This window comes from Nymphalis io, chromosome 29 (assembly GCF_905147045.1).
Source record: "Nymphalis io chromosome 29, ilAglIoxx1.1, whole genome shotgun sequence".
Taxonomy (NCBI): domain Eukaryota; kingdom Metazoa; phylum Arthropoda; class Insecta; order Lepidoptera; family Nymphalidae; genus Nymphalis; species Nymphalis io.
This window is the reverse complement of record NC_065916.1, coordinates 1,745,162-1,765,776: the sequence shown is the minus strand read 5'-3', so window position 1 is coordinate 1,765,776 and position 20,615 is coordinate 1,745,162. Positions and strand designations below refer to the sequence as shown.

Sequence of the window (20,615 nt, the reverse complement as noted above, 5' to 3'; positions counted from 1 at the left end):
TAAAATCATACAACCTCACGCTAAACGTAACGTAATTTATATAGGTAAGTTTAATTTAAATTAAAAATCGATTTAAAATATTACTTTTTATGTTATCTTTAAAAAAAATCCGTTACAACTCGCATCGTGGAAATCTATATATCTTGAACTCTGCGTAATTTACATTATTGGGTCCTTTTAGGTTCGACTTTCGACTAATAAACATTTAATAATAACATTATTGAAAAAAAAACAAACGAATAGTGTCCAATTTAATTTTATTTACACATCGAAGAACGAAAGAGTATGTACGTTCAGTCGAGATTCTAAATATGAAAAGTTATTCTTTTTTTATTAACTTCTCTTCACCAAAAGGAGCCAAGTATTCGCAGAGCTTTGGACAGGGCGTAGCCCCCTTAGAGCCTACTCGCCGAATATATTATTATATATTATGTTATATTTCTGTATATAACTCCGATATCCAGAGAATAATTCTTAAGATGTACCCAGAGGTCCCACCCACCCAGATTGTCATCCAAGCATTTTTCTTCGATTAAATAATGATTTAGGTTCTTCTGTATAAAAAGAGATACTCCGCCACCTCGTGCATTAAACCGGTAATTGAAATAGTGTACATAACCATTATTTGGCGTCTTTTAGCTTCATAGTTTGATTTTATCCACGTTTCCGTCACAACTATTACATCCAGAGGATTTTTAAATGACTGAATTACACATTTTAGTTCATCTAATTTGGTTGACTTAACAAGGCTCCGAGCATTCGTATAAAGTAATCTAATAGATTTTTTGCTACTTAGGACATTTTTATAAGAATCAGTAATCTGGTAGGAGATAATGTTATCTAAAGGTGAAATATATTTATTGTTTTGATTAGTTTCTATTTTTCTTAGTTTTTTCGTGCAGATTCAGTGATTTTAGGAATTCCTTTTATATATTTTATAATAAGATGCTTATTGCCTTTGTCGTGTTCGTATTTAAGTTTTTTTCGTTTTTTTCGTTTTAATTGTTTTTGCTGTAAAGGTGTCTGATCAGAATATATTTTTAAATCAGTTAGACTTTTTTCTTACGTAATAGGGTGAATGTTGTTTATTTTGATTTAAATATTATTTTAATAGGACGGTTATATTTAGGATCATATTTTCCGGAAGATTCTTTCAGGTTCTGGACACTCTGTAACAATTCTGTTTATGGGTTTGCTTACTTCTGTCTTATCTTTCTCGATTCTTTCATCTTTATTGGTTGCAACTTGTTCCGGAATTCCAACAAGTATTATATTTTCACTTCTTAATTCTCGTTCTTCATATTTTGTTGTTACATTTTCACTGATATTATAAGAATCTTTTTCTAAAGATGCATCGGTTTTTCAACCAAAGACCGAAGGTTTTCTATTTTACTCTCTAGAGTTATATTTTTATTTGTTAAGCACGTTAGGTCAGTTTTAATCATATCTTGTTCTATTGTAAGAGACTCAGTAGTCGACTTTATATTACTTACTTGTGTTTTAATTACAGTAATATCATCCGTGATTTTTTCTATGAAGTCTTTTGGACTGTTACTTATTAATGTCAATGTTGACTTAATATTAGACATTTGCTGCCGTATTTCACTCAATTCATCCCTTATATGGTCATCTTGTTCATAATGCTTCCGTTTGCTGCGAAATGTTGTTTTAGTTGCGCCCGAAAATTCTTCTTTCGAATTCACTTTTGTAAGGTTCGGTGGTGATTCACTCCGTACTACGCTTGTGGCAATTCCAGTCGGAGATCTTACTACAGTCATGGTGTTCTGTGTAACTTACGTATAACGGGACGAAAAATTATGAGCTCGTCTCGTTTCGCCGAGGTGACGAGTGGAGGGCTAGTCCGTCACCGGCTTGAGGTATTGTAATGTCAAAGGTCGTAACAACTCACAATATTTGTTGTCTCATCTCCTGGTCTAACAACGCACTCAGAGTCAGACTCTTATAAAATTGAAAGAATTCGCTGTCGTTCTATCTCTTCTCAATCCATTTTTTACTAAGTACCTACAAAAAACACAAATAAAATACATTGAACTTTATATCAGCAACTTTAATTGTAAACAACAACAAAAAAACAAATATGAAAGGATAAATACACCGAAGTTACGTTAGCTACAGTCGGAAGGCCGAAAAAAAAACCAAAACATTTTAAAACTATAATAATAATATCCTGGGACATTTTTCACACACGGCCATCTGATCCCAAATTAAGCTTATACAAAGCTTGTGCTATGGAAACCAGACAACCGATATACTACATATACTACTTTTCTTTTGTAAATACATACTTATATAGATAATTATACCCAGACTCAGGACAAACAGACATGTTCATGCACACAAACGTCTGACATTGTTTTAGACATTTGTGTAATTTAATCAATTCAAATTAATTTTACAATTAAACTTAACGTACAACCTACTCGATGTAAGCTTTACAATATAATACTGGTGAGAAAATTATATTAAAGAAACTTATTTCAAAATTGCGATTTAGCATTTAGGTTTGCGTAACTCTGATAATAATAAAAATAATATATATACAAAGTGGCGCGACTTTTTACACTTTTGGTTGTGTAGGAGTCCGAATGTGAAACTAACGCTTAGCAATATGTTCGATACTCTACTAACGGAACGAAATAAAAGTCACTAGTCTATTCGGACACACGTATAATTCACTACATAATAAATTCAATAGAAGAACAGCCCCTCAAATGCGATTGTCACATTGTTTCTTCATAGAATCATCCTCTGTTTTCCTATGTGACATTCTATTTTGAATATTTTGTCCTATAAAAGAATGGCACTTCAAACAAATAATTTCACCATACCAACATGGATTTTTCAAGTGTAGGTCTATGACAACGAATCTTGTATCATTCATTGACGCCATATCGATAGTCTATACGTCGAACCCCTAGCACCCGTCATTGTTAAAACATCGTACATCGATCGCATAACTACATATAATTATCACCACATTCAGGAATGTTCCCTCATGCCCACCCTTGACACCTGGTGCATTGTATTCATTCCTTCTCATGGTCCTCTAAGTACACTACACAAGAAGTGTTTATACTAGTGTTAGGTTTTAATGGTTTTTTTTTAACTTTATCTCCTTTCTCATTTCTTTTTCCTTTAACCTTCAAACCTTTGGTCAGTTTTCCCTTCCCTTCTTCCAATACTTTGTAATTTGGTTTAAATTTTTGCTTTTCATTCTCTTTTTCTTGAGCAGTTTCTTTGTTGGGTAATGAAGTTAAAATTTGACTTCGTTCACATTTTCTTTTACGTGCTTCTGATCTTTTCCTGGCAGCATTTGGCAACGGCGATAATTTATAGACAGCTTGGACAACGTCCAGGTCAAAGCTAGGTGAAGGTTGAGGATCGCTTACTGTAGGTTGTGGTGAGATTTCCATAGAAAGTTTTGTGAATTGTTACATTTTGGGGTATAGATGAGCTACCATCCAAGGCTAAATCAGTGGAAATTGCAGCACCTTCCTCACAGGAGCTTCACGTATTTAACGAAGTCCCTGACTCTTCTTCTGGTGTATTGGTCATGTCTGCAGCTAAATAATCAATATCAGTAAACATGTCAAAATGCCCATCAGATGAATTTATGCCCGTGCATTTAAAGCCAGTTACCGCAATTTTCATCCATATTCACTACAAAATTATTCAATACTGTTGAAGCGCACATTGGTTTTAGAATGGCAACATTATTTTATTTTGTCTACGTATAATTTTCTTTTTTACCTACCTACAAATTATTCTTATTCAATATATTTCTTGTAACGTCATTGAACAATAAATCTATCTTGAAAACAATAATTTTTTGATTTCCACAATCTCAAAACGAATACATTTGGCGACCGTGTGACAAAACGAATACATTAATTGCAATTTACGGAAACGATCAACGAGAAATAATAAATACGCAATTACGTTTCGGCGGTTATTCGACGATCCAACTATTGCATCATCCGTGGCAAGAGTAACCCAGCTGGAAGAGTGATCGTATTTCCGAAGATAGAAGGACACTACAGAAGTCTGCGCGTAAATACAATCAACGCTTCGATCTAACTAATAAGCTAAGTGCCCAGCTATTTTCCAATTTTATACCCAATCCTACATGTAATACCTAATACCTATTTACCTATACCTATATACATTATTTTACTTTAAAACGTTCCTTAATCTCATTAGTTTTTTATATACTAGTAAATATGATATATTTACGATTAATTAAAATATGAGAATATATTATGTACCTACCTACATTGAGAACATAAAATTTTAAATAATTTATAAAGCTGTTAGTATTTTCGTTCTTTGTTTTAACGAAGCATAAATATATAAATATATATAATTATTGAAAACGTATATGTATTTAACGTTTTTTTTGGCGACTATTTCAGCTTAATCGAGACGAAGCTGTGCGGCCATTTTGTACGTGCAACGGGTATTGCGATTCGTGATTCGCGAGCCAGGTGACACCAAATTGAGGAGAGTGAGCGATTATTTTAATTATTAATACGATTTTATTATTATTATTATTACTATTTTGATTTAATATCAAAAATGATTAGCGACAGTAATTTTTAGTATGATCTAAAGACATTACTTACTAAGCGTTCTTCTATAAAAGGTCGTATTACTAAATTTAAAAATTATATTGATACTATTTCAATAAAGGAGGATTTATCTCCAATTCAATTATCGGAATTATCAATTAAATTAGAAAAAAATTGTTTATTAGCTATTCAATACGAATAGTTGCAAGATTCAATTGATGTTTTAAATTCAGATAATTTGGCATTGGCAATAAATGAGCGAGATGCTATTGAGCAAGATCGTGCGACATGTATTGCGATTGCTCAAACTATTATTACTGATTCTAACAGTCACAAAGACGAGCAAAATACCTCTTCCTTGTCTCGATGTCATCACGATCATTTTGAAACAGAATATAAATTACTGCAATTACAAATTAATAAGTTCAATGGTGCCTACTTTCGATGGCTGGAGTTTCGTAACACTTTCTTATCAGTTGTACACAATAACGATAGCATTAAGCCTATTCATAAATTTCATTATTTGACATCATATTTAGAAAGTGATGCCGCACGCATTATTTCAAAAATTGAGGTTTCCAAGGCTAACTATGATGTTGCGCGGCGCTTGCTATGTGAGAGATATGACAATAAACGACAGCTAATAAATCATCATTTAAATGCTCTTTTTAAAATTGATCAGTTGAGTCGCAAGTCTGATCGATCCCTACGTTTTCTTGTGGACCACGTTACAAAGAACTTGCGCGCTTTGTGTGGTCTTGGTCAGCCCACTCAGCACTGGGATATATTAATAATTCACATAGTGTCATCTAAACTAGACACGTATACTTTAATCAGATGGGAGGTACCGACGCTAGCTCAATTTAATAAATTCTTAACAGATCGTGCTGATATACTAGAAACATTACATCGTAATAAAATAGATAGACTAAAGGCGTGAGGTAGCTCTTCACGGCCTACAGGCCCTAATTGTAATAGTGAACGAGCTCATACGAAATCTTTTACATCTTTGCAAAATAATTGTAACAATTTTAAATCTTGCGTTATTTGCAACGGAGATCACAAAATATATGAATGTGGCATATTTAAACGAAAGAATTTTGATGAAAAGGTTTCTGATGTTCAAAGATTAAAACTATGCATGAATTGTTTAAGGGACATCAAACTTATAATTGAAAACCAGGCCCTTGTCGTACTTGTAAGAAAAAACACAATACATTGCTTCATCAAACGAAAGAACTCGATACCAATTCGTCTTCTTTAACTACTACGTCTACTAATACTATAGCAATCTTCTCAATGTAGCCAACAAATCAGGCTATACTATCTACTGCATTGATTAAAGTACGCAATCCAAAAACAAATAAATCGGTTCAAGTTCGTGCATTACTTGATTGTGGAAGTCAATCATCATTTATTAGCAAACTATTAAAAGAATATTTAAGTCTCGAATCAAAACAAATAAATAAAATTAGCGTTATAGGTATTGGCAACAACTCGTCTGACCACATAACAGAGAGTTGCATTGCTCAACTTAGTTCAATACACGAAAAATATTAAGTAACGCTACCTTGTTTTGTGCTTAAAGAGTTAACAGGTTCGATTCCAGCTGCTCCTATTAACTTAGATAATTTAAAACTACCAAAGAATTAAAACTTGCCGATCCCAATTTCAACATTCCATCGTCTATCGATGTACTCATTGGGATTGTGCAGACTTGTTTTGGGATGTTCTAGGTAACGACGAGCAGTCATTCAAAGTCATAATTCTGTTATAATCAGTCAACAAGATGAAAGCATACAAAAATTATTACAAAAATTTTGGAGTTTTGAAGAGGTTCCACATGATTGCCTAGGTGACTCTTACAAAATGGCACTACAATGATTTCTTAATTTGGAAAGACGGCTTAGGAGAAATTTACAATTAAAAACCGAATATTTAAATTTCACTATTTGCTATTCTAATTAGAGCCAGACAATATAAGTTTTTACTTACGGCTGACATTGAGAAAATATATTCAAATTTCATTTTGGAATATTCTAAATTTGGACATTTAGAAGATCTCACTGAATCTATACCACCGGTACAATCTTATTTATTGTGTCATCATGCAGTATTCAAAGATACCAGTGAATCTACAAAAATAAGAGTTGTTTTTGACGGCTCTGTGCCTACCACATCAGAATATCCATTAAATGACATCCAAATGGTAGGACCAAACATTCAAGATTCACTATTTGCTATTCTAATTAGAGCCAGACAATATAAGTTTTTACTTACGGCTGACATTGAGAAAATGTATCGACAAATTAAAATACACGATGATCATCGAAATTTACAATTAATTGTATGGAGGGAAAGCGAAATAAAGCCAATTAAAATATTACGCCTTAAGACAGTTATGGTCTTGCAAGTTCTAGTTTTTTAAGTACTCGTTGATTGATTCGAACCTCTGTGTCAAGCACGCTTAAAAGGGGTTGTTTTAATCTACGTAAACAAATACAAATATAATTGTAAAACCATTATAAATTCGGATTTTATTAATAGAAACAATAAATTAAGTATAAGTTCCTCAATTAGTGCTTTAGGTATTAACTAGTGGAGCAGTTTTCTCAGCTCTATCATTAAAAAGGTTTACTGCATCGGTCTGTATATGATTTGTGTTGGGCCCAAACTAGCTCGATAGGTTTAAGCTCACAGTGGTATGGAGGAAAACTTTCCAGCGTTAAAAAAAAGGGTCTCACAGACCTTCGATACGGTATCATGCGTAAGCGATCCCGTGGCGCTCCTCGAAAACCCGAAGAACGCGTAGACAGTGAAATGTCATCATCACCAGACTTTCAAGATATCTTGGTCTGTTGCACTAGGATTACTACGTTCACTCAAGTGATCTCCTTCATCACACATCTACTGGTCTAACAACGCATAATCAGAGTCAGACTCTTGTAAAATCGAAAGAATACGCCGTCGGTCTGCCTCTTCTCGATCCATTTTTTACTAAGTACCTACAAAAAACACAAATAAAATACATTGAACTTTATATCAGCAACTTTAATTGTAAACAACAACAAAAAACAAATATGAAAGGATAAATACACCGAAGTTACGTTAGCTACAGTCGGAAGGCCGAAAAAAAATCAAAAACTTTTAAAACTAATTTAATTAATTCAAATTAATTTTTTCAATTAAACTTAATGTACAACCTTCTCGATGTAAGCTTTACAATAAAATAATGGTGAGAAAGTTTTAATAAAGAAACTTATTTCAAAATTGCAATTTAGCATTCCCGATAAATTCACATTATTGTTTGGTTTGATGGAAATCTACGTCAGCTATCTTCCTGCGTTCCAGGTTTGCGTAAGTCTGATAATAATAAAAATAATATATATACAAAATGGCGCGAAATTGTTACACTTTTGGTTGTGTAGGAGTCCGAATGTGAAACTAACGCTTAGCAGTATGTTCGATAGTCTACTAACGGAACGAAATAAAAGTCACTAGTCTATTCGGACACACGTATAATTCACTACATAATAAATAATGTTTTAGGGATTGGAAATTTTTGAATAGCTTCTATTTTAGATTGATCAGGTTTTAAACCATCTTTATTTAAAACATGACAAAAAAAAATCGATTTCGTCTGTCATAAATACACATTTATTCAATTTAAGGTTAGCTTTTCTTAATGCTTCAAAAATTTGTTGCACTCAATTTATACGATCTTGTTTTGTTTTTGAAAATACAATAATATCGTCTTAATAAACTAAGCAAATGTTACGCGAGATTTCCCTTTTTAAAACGATGTTCATCATACGTTGAAATGTCGTAGGCGCATTTTTTAAACCAAAAGGCATATGAAGAAATTCATAATGACTACGTACTAAAGGCTGTTTTTCTATTGAATCTCTATTCATTAAGATTTGACAATATCCCGATCTGAGGTCTAACGTCGAGAAATAATTATTTCCTTATAATTTAGAGAATAACTTCAATATTAGGCAAAGGCAATTTATCAGACTTTGTTTTTTCATTAAGTCTACGATAATCAATTACCATTCTCCACTTTTTTAAACCAGATTGATCTAATTTTTGTGGAATAATGTGTACTGGAGACGACCAAGGGAATTCTGAAGGCTTAATTATTTTTTCGTTTAACAATTTATTTGTTTATTTATTTACTTCTTCCTGTTGAGTTTGAGGTAGCCTAAAAGGACGTTGATAGATAGGTTTATTATGTATTAAATAAATCATTATAGGTTTCATATAAATCTTTTATATTTAACAAATTATCATTTGTCATGTAAATTAAAATTAAAATTTCATTCTGAGGCCAAATTAATTTACGTTCCTTTAAATCACTTTTTGCATCCATTTGCTCTATCATATCGGTACCCATTAAAATATCATATTTATCACTAAAATTATAAATATAAAATTTCATTGAACAATCAGAATACCAGATCCGAAATATTTATTCAAATATGGCGTGTGGTTTCTAATAATTGTTAAAATATTTAGCAGCTTGCGGAGTAATAAACGACCGTTGACTACTACCTGTCGATTATTTTTTTTAAATATGGTTCATTTATCTCAAAATATGGTAAATATGATTTAATATGATTAAAGTCTATGATTCTTTTTCTTGTTTTTGGATTTCTTGAAAATTTATTTATTTTCTTGAATATTATTTTCCTGGCAATACTGTTCATATTCATGTGGATATTAAAAATATTGTTCTGAAGTTTCATTATCATCATGATTAAATACCATCTCAGCTACCATCCCTTTTCCTAAATTAATTTGTCCCGATCGCATTTGCGGGGCTGTTCTCATAGAAACATCCTCTATTTTCCTATGTGACATTCTATAATATTATATTTTATAAGCCGCAATGGGATATTGATATTGTAACATTATTTTACTTTGTCTACATATAGTTTTCTTTTTTATCTAACTACAAATTAAAGCTGTTAGTATTTTCGTTCTTTGTTTTAACGAAGCATAAATATATAAATATATATAATTATTGAAAACGTATATGTATTTAACGTTTTTTTTGGCGACTATTTCAGCTTAATCGAGACGAAGCTGTGCGGCCATTTTGTACGTGCAACGGGTATTGCGATTCGTGATTCGCGAGCCAGGTGACACCAAATTGAGGAGAGTGAGCGATTATTTTAATTATTAATACGATTTTATTATTATTATTATTACTATTTTGATTTAATATCAAAAATGATTAGCGACAGTAATTTTTAGTATGATCTAAAGACATTACTTACTAAGCGTTCTTCTATAAAAGGTCGTATTACTAAATTTAAAAATTATATTGATACTATTTCAATAAAGGAGGATTTATCTCCAATTCAATTATCGGAATTATCAATTAAATTAGAAAAAAATTGTTTATTAGCTATTCAATACGAATAGTTGCAAGATTCAATTGATGTTTTAAATTCAGATAATTTGGCATTGGCAATAAATGAGCGAGATGCTATTGAGCAAGATCGTGCGACATGTATTGCGATTGCTCAAACTATTATTACTGATTCTAACAGTCACAAAGACGAGCAAAATACCTCTTCCTTGTCTCGATGTCATCACGATCATTTTGAAACAGAATATAAATTACTGCAATTACAAATTAATAAGTTCAATGGTGCCTACTTTCGATGGCTGGAGTTTCGTAACACTTTCTTATCAGTTGTACACAATAACGATAGCATTAAGCCTATTCATAAATTTCATTATTTGACATCATATTTAGAAAGTGATGCCGCACGCATTATTTCAAAAATTGAGGTTTCCAAGGCTAACTATGATGTTGCGCGGCGCTTGCTATGTGAGAGATATGACAATAAACGACAGCTAATAAATCATCATTTAAATGCTCTTTTTAAAATTGATCAGTTGAGTCGCAAGTCTGATCGATCCCTACGTTTTCTTGTGGACCACGTTACAAAGAACTTGCGCGCTTTGTGTGGTCTTGGTCAGCCCACTCAGCACTGGGATATATTAATAATTCACATAGTGTCATCTAAACTAGACACGTATACTTTAATCAGATGGGAGGTACCGACGCTAGCTCAATTTAATAAATTCTTAACAGATCGTGCTGATATACTAGAAACATTACATCGTAATAAAATAGATAGACTAAAGGCGTGAGGTAGCTCTTCACGGCCTACAGGCCCTAATTGTAATAGTGAACGAGCTCATACGAAATCTTTTACATCTTTGCAAAATAATTGTAACAATTTTAAATCTTGCGTTATTTGCAACGGAGATCACAAAATATATGAATGTGGCATATTTAAACGAAAGAATTTTGATGAAAAGGTTTCTGATGTTCAAAGATTAAAACTATGCATGAATTGTTTAAGGGACATCAAACTTATAATTGAAAACCAGGCCCTTGTCGTACTTGTAAGAAAAAACACAATACATTGCTTCATCAAACGAAAGAACTCGATACCAATTCGTCTTCTTTAACTACTACGTCTACTAATACTATAGCAATCTTCTCAATGTAGCCAACAAATCAGGCTATACTATCTACTGCATTGATTAAAGTACGCAATCCAAAAACAAATAAATCGGTTCAAGTTCGTGCATTACTTGATTGTGGAAGTCAATCATCATTTATTAGCAAACTATTAAAAGAATATTTAAGTCTCGAATCAAAACAAATAAATAAAATTAGCGTTATAGGTATTGGCAACAACTCGTCTGACCACATAACAGAGAGTTGCATTGCTCAACTTAGTTCAATACACGAAAAATATTAAGTAACGCTACCTTGTTTTGTGCTTAAAGAGTTAACAGGTTCGATTCCAGCTGCTCCTATTAACTTAGATAATTTAAAACTACCAAAGAATTAAAACTTGCCGATCCCAATTTCAACATTCCATCGTCTATCGATGTACTCATTGGGATTGTGCAGACTTGTTTTGGGATGTTCTAGGTAACGACGAGCAGTCATTCAAAGTCATAATTCTGTTATAATCAGTCAACAAGATGAAAGCATACAAAAATTATTACAAAAATTTTGGAGTTTTGAAGAGGTTCCACATGATTGCCTAGGTGACTCTTACAAAATGGCACTACAATGATTTCTTAATTTGGAAAGACGGCTTAGGAGAAATTTACAATTAAAAACCGAATATTTAAATTTCACTATTTGCTATTCTAATTAGAGCCAGACAATATAAGTTTTTACTTACGGCTGACATTGAGAAAATATATTCAAATTTCATTTTGGAATATTCTAAATTTGGACATTTAGAAGATCTCACTGAATCTATACCACCGGTACAATCTTATTTATTGTGTCATCATGCAGTATTCAAAGATACCAGTGAATCTACAAAAATAAGAGTTGTTTTTGACGGCTCTGTGCCTACCACATCAGAATATCCATTAAATGACATCCAAATGGTAGGACCAAACATTCAAGATTCACTATTTGCTATTCTAATTAGAGCCAGACAATATAAGTTTTTACTTACGGCTGACATTGAGAAAATGTATCGACAAATTAAAATACACGATGATCATCGAAATTTACAATTAATTGTATGGAGGGAAAGCGAAATAAAGCCAATTAAAATATTACGCCTTAAGACAGTTATGGTCTTGCAAGTTCTAGTTTTTTAAGTACTCGTTGATTGATTCGAACCTCTGTGTCAAGCACGCTTAAAAGGGGTTGTTTTAATCTACGTAAACAAATACAAATATAATTGTAAAACCATTATAAATTCGGATTTTATTAATAGAAACAATAAATTAAGTATAAGTTCCTCAATTAGTGCTTTAGGTATTAACTAGTGGAGCAGTTTTCTCAGCTCTATCATTAAAAAGGTTTACTGCATCGGTCTGTATATGATTTGTGTTGGGCCCAAACTAGCTCGATAGGTTTAAGCTCACAGTGGTATGGAGGAAAACTTTCCAGCGTTAAAAAAAAGGGTCTCACAGACCTTCGATACGGTATCATGCGTAAGCGATCCCGTGGCGCTCCTCGAAAACCCGAAGAACGCGTAGACAGTGAAATGTCATCATCACCAGACTTTCAAGATATCTTGGTCTGTTGCACTAGGATTACTACGTTCACTCAAGTGATCTCCTTCATCACACATCTACTGGTCTAACAACGCATAATCAGAGTCAGACTCTTGTAAAATCGAAAGAATACGCCGTCGGTCTGCCTCTTCTCGATCCATTTTTTACTAAGTACCTACAAAAAACACAAATAAAATACATTGAACTTTATATCAGCAACTTTAATTGTAAACAACAACAAAAAACAAATATGAAAGGATAAATACACCGAAGTTACGTTAGCTACAGTCGGAAGGCCGAAAAAAAATCAAAAACTTTTAAAACTAATTTAATTAATTCAAATTAATTTTTTCAATTAAACTTAATGTACAACCTTCTCGATGTAAGCTTTACAATAAAATAATGGTGAGAAAGTTTTAATAAAGAAACTTATTTCAAAATTGCAATTTAGCATTCCCGATAAATTCACATTATTGTTTGGTTTGATGGAAATCTACGTCAGCTATCTTCCTGCGTTCCAGGTTTGCGTAAGTCTGATAATAATAAAAATAATATATATACAAAATGGCGCGAAATTGTTACACTTTTGGTTGTGTAGGAGTCCGAATGTGAAACTAACGCTTAGCAGTATGTTCGATAGTCTACTAACGGAACGAAATAAAAGTCACTAGTCTATTCGGACACACGTATAATTCACTACATAATAAATAATGTTTTAGGGATTGGAAATTTTTGAATAGCTTCTATTTTAGATTGATCAGGTTTTAAACCATCTTTATTTAAAACATGACAAAAAAAAATCGATTTCGTCTGTCATAAATACACATTTATTCAATTTAAGGTTAGCTTTTCTTAATGCTTCAAAAATTTGTTGCACTCAATTTATACGATCTTGTTTTGTTTTTGAAAATACAATAATATCGTCTTAATAAACTAAGCAAATGTTACGCGAGATTTCCCTTTTTAAAACGATGTTCATCATACGTTGAAATGTCGTAGGCGCATTTTTTAAACCAAAAGGCATATGAAGAAATTCATAATGACTACGTACTAAAGGCTGTTTTTCTATTGAATCTCTATTCATTAAGATTTGACAATATCCCGATCTGAGGTCTAACGTCGAGAAATAATTATTTCCTTATAATTTAGAGAATAACTTCAATATTAGGCAAAGGCAATTTATCAGACTTTGTTTTTTCATTAAGTCTACGATAATCAATTACCATTCTCCACTTTTTTAAACCAGATTGATCTAATTTTTGTGGAATAATGTGTACTGGAGACGACCAAGGGAATTCTGAAGGCTTAATTATTTTTTCGTTTAACAATTTATTTGTTTATTTATTTACTTCTTCCTGTTGAGTTTGAGGTAGCCTAAAAGGACGTTGATAGATAGGTTTATTATGTATTAAATAAATCATTATAGGTTTCATATAAATCTTTTATATTTAACAAATTATCATTTGTCATGTAAATTAAAATTAAAATTTCATTCTGAGGCCAAATTAATTTACGTTCCTTTAAATCACTTTTTGCATCCATTTGCTCTATCATATCGGTACCCATTAAAATATCATATTTATCACTAAAATTATAAATATAAAATTTCATTGAACAATCAGAATACCAGATCCGAAATATTTATTCAAATATGGCGTGTGGTTTCTAATAATTGTTAAAATATTTAGCAGCTTGCGGAGTAATAAACGACCGTTGACTACTACCTGTCGATTATTTTTTTTAAATATGGTTCATTTATCTCAAAATATGGTAAATATGATTTAATATGATTAAAGTCTATGATTCTTTTTCTTGTTTTTGGATTTCTTGAAAATTTATTTATTTTCTTGAATATTATTTTCCTGGCAATACTGTTCATATTCATGTGGATATTAAAAATATTGTTCTGAAGTTTCATTATCATCATGATTAAATACCATCTCAGCTACCATCCCTTTTCCTAAATTAATTTGTCCCGATCGCATTTGCGGGGCTGTTCTCATAGAAACATCCTCTATTTTCCTATGTGACATTCTATAATATTATATTTTATAAGCCGCAATGGGATATTGATATTGTAACATTATTTTACTTTGTCTACATATAGTTTTCTTTTTTATCTAACTACAAATTATTCTTATTCAATATCTTTCTTTTAACGACAATGAACAATAAATCTATCTTGAAAACAATAATTTTTTGATTTCCACAATGTCAAAACGAATACACTATGCGACATTCTATTTTGAATATTTTGTTGATTTTTAAAAAAGAGATGTTGCGGCTTATTAAATATATTATTACTATTTGGATTCCATGGGTTTCTTTGATGGTAAGGTATATTTTGTCGCATTGGCAATATTTGATTCATGGATCGATTTCTATTTATATTAAAACTTGGTCTATTTTTTTCATTAAAACTTGATGTTTATGGTTAAAATTCGAATAATTCGACTTATAAGGAAATGTATTATTTATATACCTGGTGGTGGTAATATATTTGAAAACTTTTGTTTTATATTATCAACACTCCCTTCGGCTTCTAAATGCAGTATTTTCGTAGCGGTATCATTAATCTTACAATTTGAAACATAGATTTGATCATGAAACGGCAAACTATTTCTTAAAGTATTCCGAGCCATATTTATATATATAGGTTCCATTATTTCTTCTACGATTACTGGATCACTATATTTATCTAACAATTTGCTTTTAATAAAAAATAATTTTTGTTTCAACTTAAATATTAAATCTTTAAAACTACCTTTACTTTTAACATTAGATAATTCTATTAACAAAGTATTAAAGTCACGATTATCACCACACTCTTTTTTTAAAGTTAACTCTATATTACACCATTTAAATGAGTGTTCTACCATATTAATGATTAACGCGGCTTTTCCTTCTAACTTGCTCAATAATAACATAACTATTTTGGAGTCTCTCCTCCTACTACATTTAACCATTGCTTAGCACAATTTAAATAATTTTATAACGTAAGAATATCACCCTTATACGTTGTTCAAAATTTAAAAGTCCTTTTGGATCCATAGACTTTTATAAGTACTTATGAATCGTCAAGCGCTACTACCGGATCGGAATGTGGATTCTAACGAGAAGAACCGGCAAGAAACTCAGTAGTTACTCTTTCTTGTACAAAAATATTTGTATCAATTACATACAATTAGTTCCTGCACGAGATCCCACAATCATTTAAACCACGCATTGCAATGCCTGGATCCTAAATGCACTAAGTATGTTTTGCAGACGATGCAACGTGGCAATACAAACATTTTGTCATAAAATAAAATATAAACATATAAATTAATAAGTATATGTTGGGAAACATCATTCTCATTGACATCATCATTAGGGCCTGGCCACACTTTCTGGCGGTGCGACGCGCGGTGCTGCGGGAGACGCGGCAGGCGGCGTGATTTGTGGTGGTATGCCATAGCTAGACTAGTTACGACCGCGGTGGCGTCAGCAGTGAACGTATTTAGAGAACGGCTAAACTATTAAAATGACCCTATCAAAAGTGGCACGGTATTGCCTTGAAACATATTGCCGCTCGATAAAGCCCACGGTGCCGCGGCGTGGATGTGGTGTCGCCGCAGGCAACGGGCTTGCCCGATGTCGCCGCCGCTGCGGAGACCCCCGTGTTGTGGAGGCGGCGACGTCGCTGACGGCATGACGGCGTTAGCAGTGGTGGTGGAGGATGTAGCAGTGTTGAAGGGGAATTATGATGTTGTTGCTAACAATAAATATTTATATATTAAATTATGCCCAAATTAATTTGCTTGGGTAACACATTGCATCTAAAAAAAAAAAGATACCTTGTATAGAATAAGAAGGAATAAAATCCAACATGATTTGATCTGTGGCAGAAATTTGGGATGGACAGACTGTACGTACAGAATCACTGGTTGGGGATGGTAGATACTCTTTGATGGTGGAGCCTGAAAAATATGAAGAACATAAATACATTATAGTATAAAGATAAATTTATTCGTTCTCCATTGGTTTGACGGACATCTTTAGGGTCTCGTCTTAACCCGGGGTCATGGGGGTGGTAAAATGTTACACGGACGTCGGGGTGGGTATCACAGACCTTTCACAAGCGATCGGCCTTGGGAGCTCCAGACGTAGGTGCAGGCCTGGCGACAGTGGAGGCAATCCGTCCCCACTTGAGTCACTGGGTAACGAGAAAATGTGGCACACTGACCTTCAGACTGACTCAGGTGCTTACTGGACATGGGTGCTTCGGTAAGTACCTGCACGGAATAGTCAGGCGGGAGGTAACGCCCTCCTGCCGCGAGTGTGGTGTGCCTACGGACCCGGCATGCCACACTCTAATGGAGTGTGCCGCTTAGGGGCCTCAGCGCCTTTCCCTGGCGAATTCAATCGGCGGAGACCTTTCACTGCCGAGCGTGATAAACGCCATGCTTGGTAGCGAGTGGTGCTGGATGGAGATAGTCTCCTACTGTGAAAATGTCATGCCGCAGAAGGAGGCCGTGGAGTGGGAGCGCGAGGAGAGTGCCTCCGCTGACCCAATTAAAATATTACGCCTTAAGACAGTTATGGTCTTGCAAGTTCTAGTTTTTTAAGTACTCGTTGATTGATTCGAACCTCTGTGTCAAGCACGCTTAAAAGGGGTTGTTTTAATCTACGTAAACAAATACAAATATAATTGTAAAACCATTATAAATTCGGATTTTATTAATAGAAACAATAAATTAAGTATAAGTTCCTCAATTAGTGCTTTAGGTATTAACTAGTGGAGCAGTTTTCTCAGCTCTATCATTAAAAAGGTTTACTGCATCGGTCTGTATATGATTTGTGTTGGGCCCAAACTAGCTCGATAGGTTTAAGCTCACAGTGGTATGGAGGAAAACTTTCCAGCGTTAAAAAAAAGGGTCTCACAGACCTTCGATACGGTATCATGCGTAAGCGATCCCGTGGCGCTCCTCGAAAACCCGAAGAACGCGTAGACAGTGAAATGTCATCATCACCAGACTTTCAAGATATCTTGGTCTGTTGCACTAGGATTACTACGTTCACTCAAGTGATCTCCTTCATCACACATCTACTGGTCTAACAACGCATAATCAGAGTCAGACTCTTGTAAAATCGAAAGAATACGCCGTCGGTCTGCCTCTTCTCGATCCATTTTTTACTAAGTACCTACAAAAAACACAAATAAAATACATTGAACTTTATATCAGCAACTTTAATTGTAAACAACAACAAAAAACAAATATGAAAGGATAAATACACCGAAGTTACGTTAGCTACAGTCGGAAGGCCGAAAAAAAATCAAAAACTTTTAAAACTAATTTAATTAATTCAAATTAATTTTTTCAATTAAACTTAATGTACAACCTTCTCGATGTAAGCTTTACAATAAAATAATGGTGAGAAAGTTTTAATAAAGAAACTTATTTCAAAATTGCAATTTAGCATTCCCGATAAATTCACATTATTGTTTGGTTTGATGGAAATCTACGTCAGCTATCTTCCTGCGTTCCAGGTTTGCGTAAGTCTGATAATAATAAAAATAATATATATACAAAATGGCGCGAAATTGTTACACTTTTGGTTGTGTAGGAGTCCGAATGTGAAACTAACGCTTAGCAGTATGTTCGATACTCTACTAACGGAACGAAATAAAAGTCACTAGTCTATTCGGACACACGTATAATTCACTACATAATAAATAATGTTTTAGGGATTGGAAATTTTTGAATAGCTTCTATTTTAGATTGATCAGGTTTTAAACCATCTTTATTACTTTACATGACAAAAAAAATCGATTTCGTCTGTCATAAATACACATTTATTCAATTTAAGGTTAGCTTTTCTTAATGCTTCAAAAATTTGTTGCACTCAATTTATACGATCTTGTTTTGTTTTTGAAAATACAATAATATCGTCTTAATAAACTAAGCAAATGTTACGCGAGATTTCCCTTTTTAAAACGATGTTCATCATACGTTGAAATGTCGTAGGCGCATTTTTTAAACCAAAAGGCATATGAAGAAATTCATAATGACTACGTACTAAAGGCTGTTTTTCTATTGAATCTCTATTCATTAAGATTTGACAATATCCCGATCTGAGGTCTAACGTCGAGAAATAATTATTTCCTTATAATTTAGAGAATAACTTCAATATTAGGCAAAGGCAATTTATCAGACTTTGTTTTTTCATTAAGTCTACGATAATCAATTACCATTCTCCACTTTTTTAAACCAGATTGATCTAATTTTTGTGGAATAATGTGTACTGGAGACCACCAAGGGAATTCTGAAGGCTTAATTATTTTTTTGTTTAACAATTTATTTGTTTATTTATTTACTTCTTCCTGTTGAGTTTGAGGTAGCCTAAAAGGACGTTGATAGATTTATTATGTATTAAATAAATCATTATAGGTTTCATATAAATCTTTTATATTTAACAAATTATCATTTGTCATGTAAATTAAAATTAAAATTTCATTCTGAGGCCAAATTAATTTACGTTCCTTTAAATCACTTTTTGCATCCATTTGCTCTATTATATCGGTACCCATTAAAATATCATATTTATCACTAAAATTATAAATATAAAATTTCATTGAACAATCAGAATACCAGAACCGAAATATTTATTCAAATATGGCGTGGTGGTTTCTAATAATTGTTAAAATATTTAGCAGCTTGCGGAGTAATAAACGACCGTTGACTACTACCTGTCGATTATTTTTTTTAAATATGGTTCATTTATCTCAAAATATGGTAAATATGATTTAATATGATTAAAGTCTATGATTCTTTTTCTTGTTTTTGGATTTCTTGAAAATTTATTTATTTTCTTGAATATTATTTTCCTGGCAATACTGTTCATATTCATGTGGATATTAAAAATATTGTTCTGAAGTTTCATTATCATCATGATTAAATACCATCTCAGCTACCATCCCTTTTCCTAAATTAATTTGTCCCGATCGCATTTGCGGGGCTGTTCTCATAGAAACATCCTCTATTTTCCTATGTGACATTCTATTTTGAATATTTTATTGATTTTTAAATTATATTTTATAAGCCGCAATGGGATATTGATATTGTAACATTATTTTACTTTGTCTACATATAGTTTTCTTTTTTATCTAACTACAAATTATTCTTATTCAATATCTTTCTTTTAACGACAATGAACAATAAATCTATCTTGAAAACAATAATTTTTTGATTTCCACAATGTCAAAACGAATACACTATGCGACATTCTATTTTGAATATTTTGTTGATTTTTAAAAAAAGAGATGTTGCGGCTTATTAAATATATTATTACTATTTGGATTCCATGGGTTTCTTTGATGGTAAGGTATATTTTGTCGCATTGGCAATATTTGATTCATGGATCGATTTCTATTTATATTAAAACTTGGTCTATTTTTTTCATTAAAACTTGATGTTTATGGTTAAAATTCGAATAATTCGACTTATAAGGAAATGTATTATTTATATACCTGGTGGTGGTAATATATTTGAAAACTTTTGTTTTATATTATCAACACTCCCTTCGGCTTCTAAATGCAGTATTTTCGTAGCGGTATCATTAATCTTACAATTTGAAACATAGATTTGATCATGAAACGGCAAACTATTTCTTAAAGTATTCCGAGCCATATTTATATATATAGGTTCCATTATTTCTTCTACGATTACTGGATCACTATATTTATCTAACAATTTGCTTTTAATAAAAAATAATTTTTGTTTCAACTTAAATATTAAATCTTTAAAACTACCTTTACTTTTAACATTAGATAATTCTATTAACAAAGTATTAAAGTCACGATTATCACCACACTCTTTTTTTAAAGTTAACTCTATATTACACCATTTAAATGAGTGTTCTACCATATTAATGATTAACGCGGCTTTTCCTTCTAACTTGCTCAATAATAACATAACTATTTTGGAG

The 20,615-nt window shown here is 32.4% G+C and overlaps 1 long non-coding RNA gene across 1 annotated transcript in view; it reads right to left on the bottom strand.

Annotated features, from left to right (window-relative positions):
* Nucleotides 1–238: 238 nt before the first annotated feature.
* LOC126779724 (uncharacterized) overlaps nt 239–20,615 on the bottom strand; it is a 92,964-nt gene continuing 72,587 nt past the window's right edge. The window contains exon 2 of the long non-coding RNA XR_007670392.1: nt 239–337. This is a non-coding gene — a long non-coding RNA (uncharacterized LOC126779724). The remainder of the gene's footprint in view (nt 338–20,615) is intronic.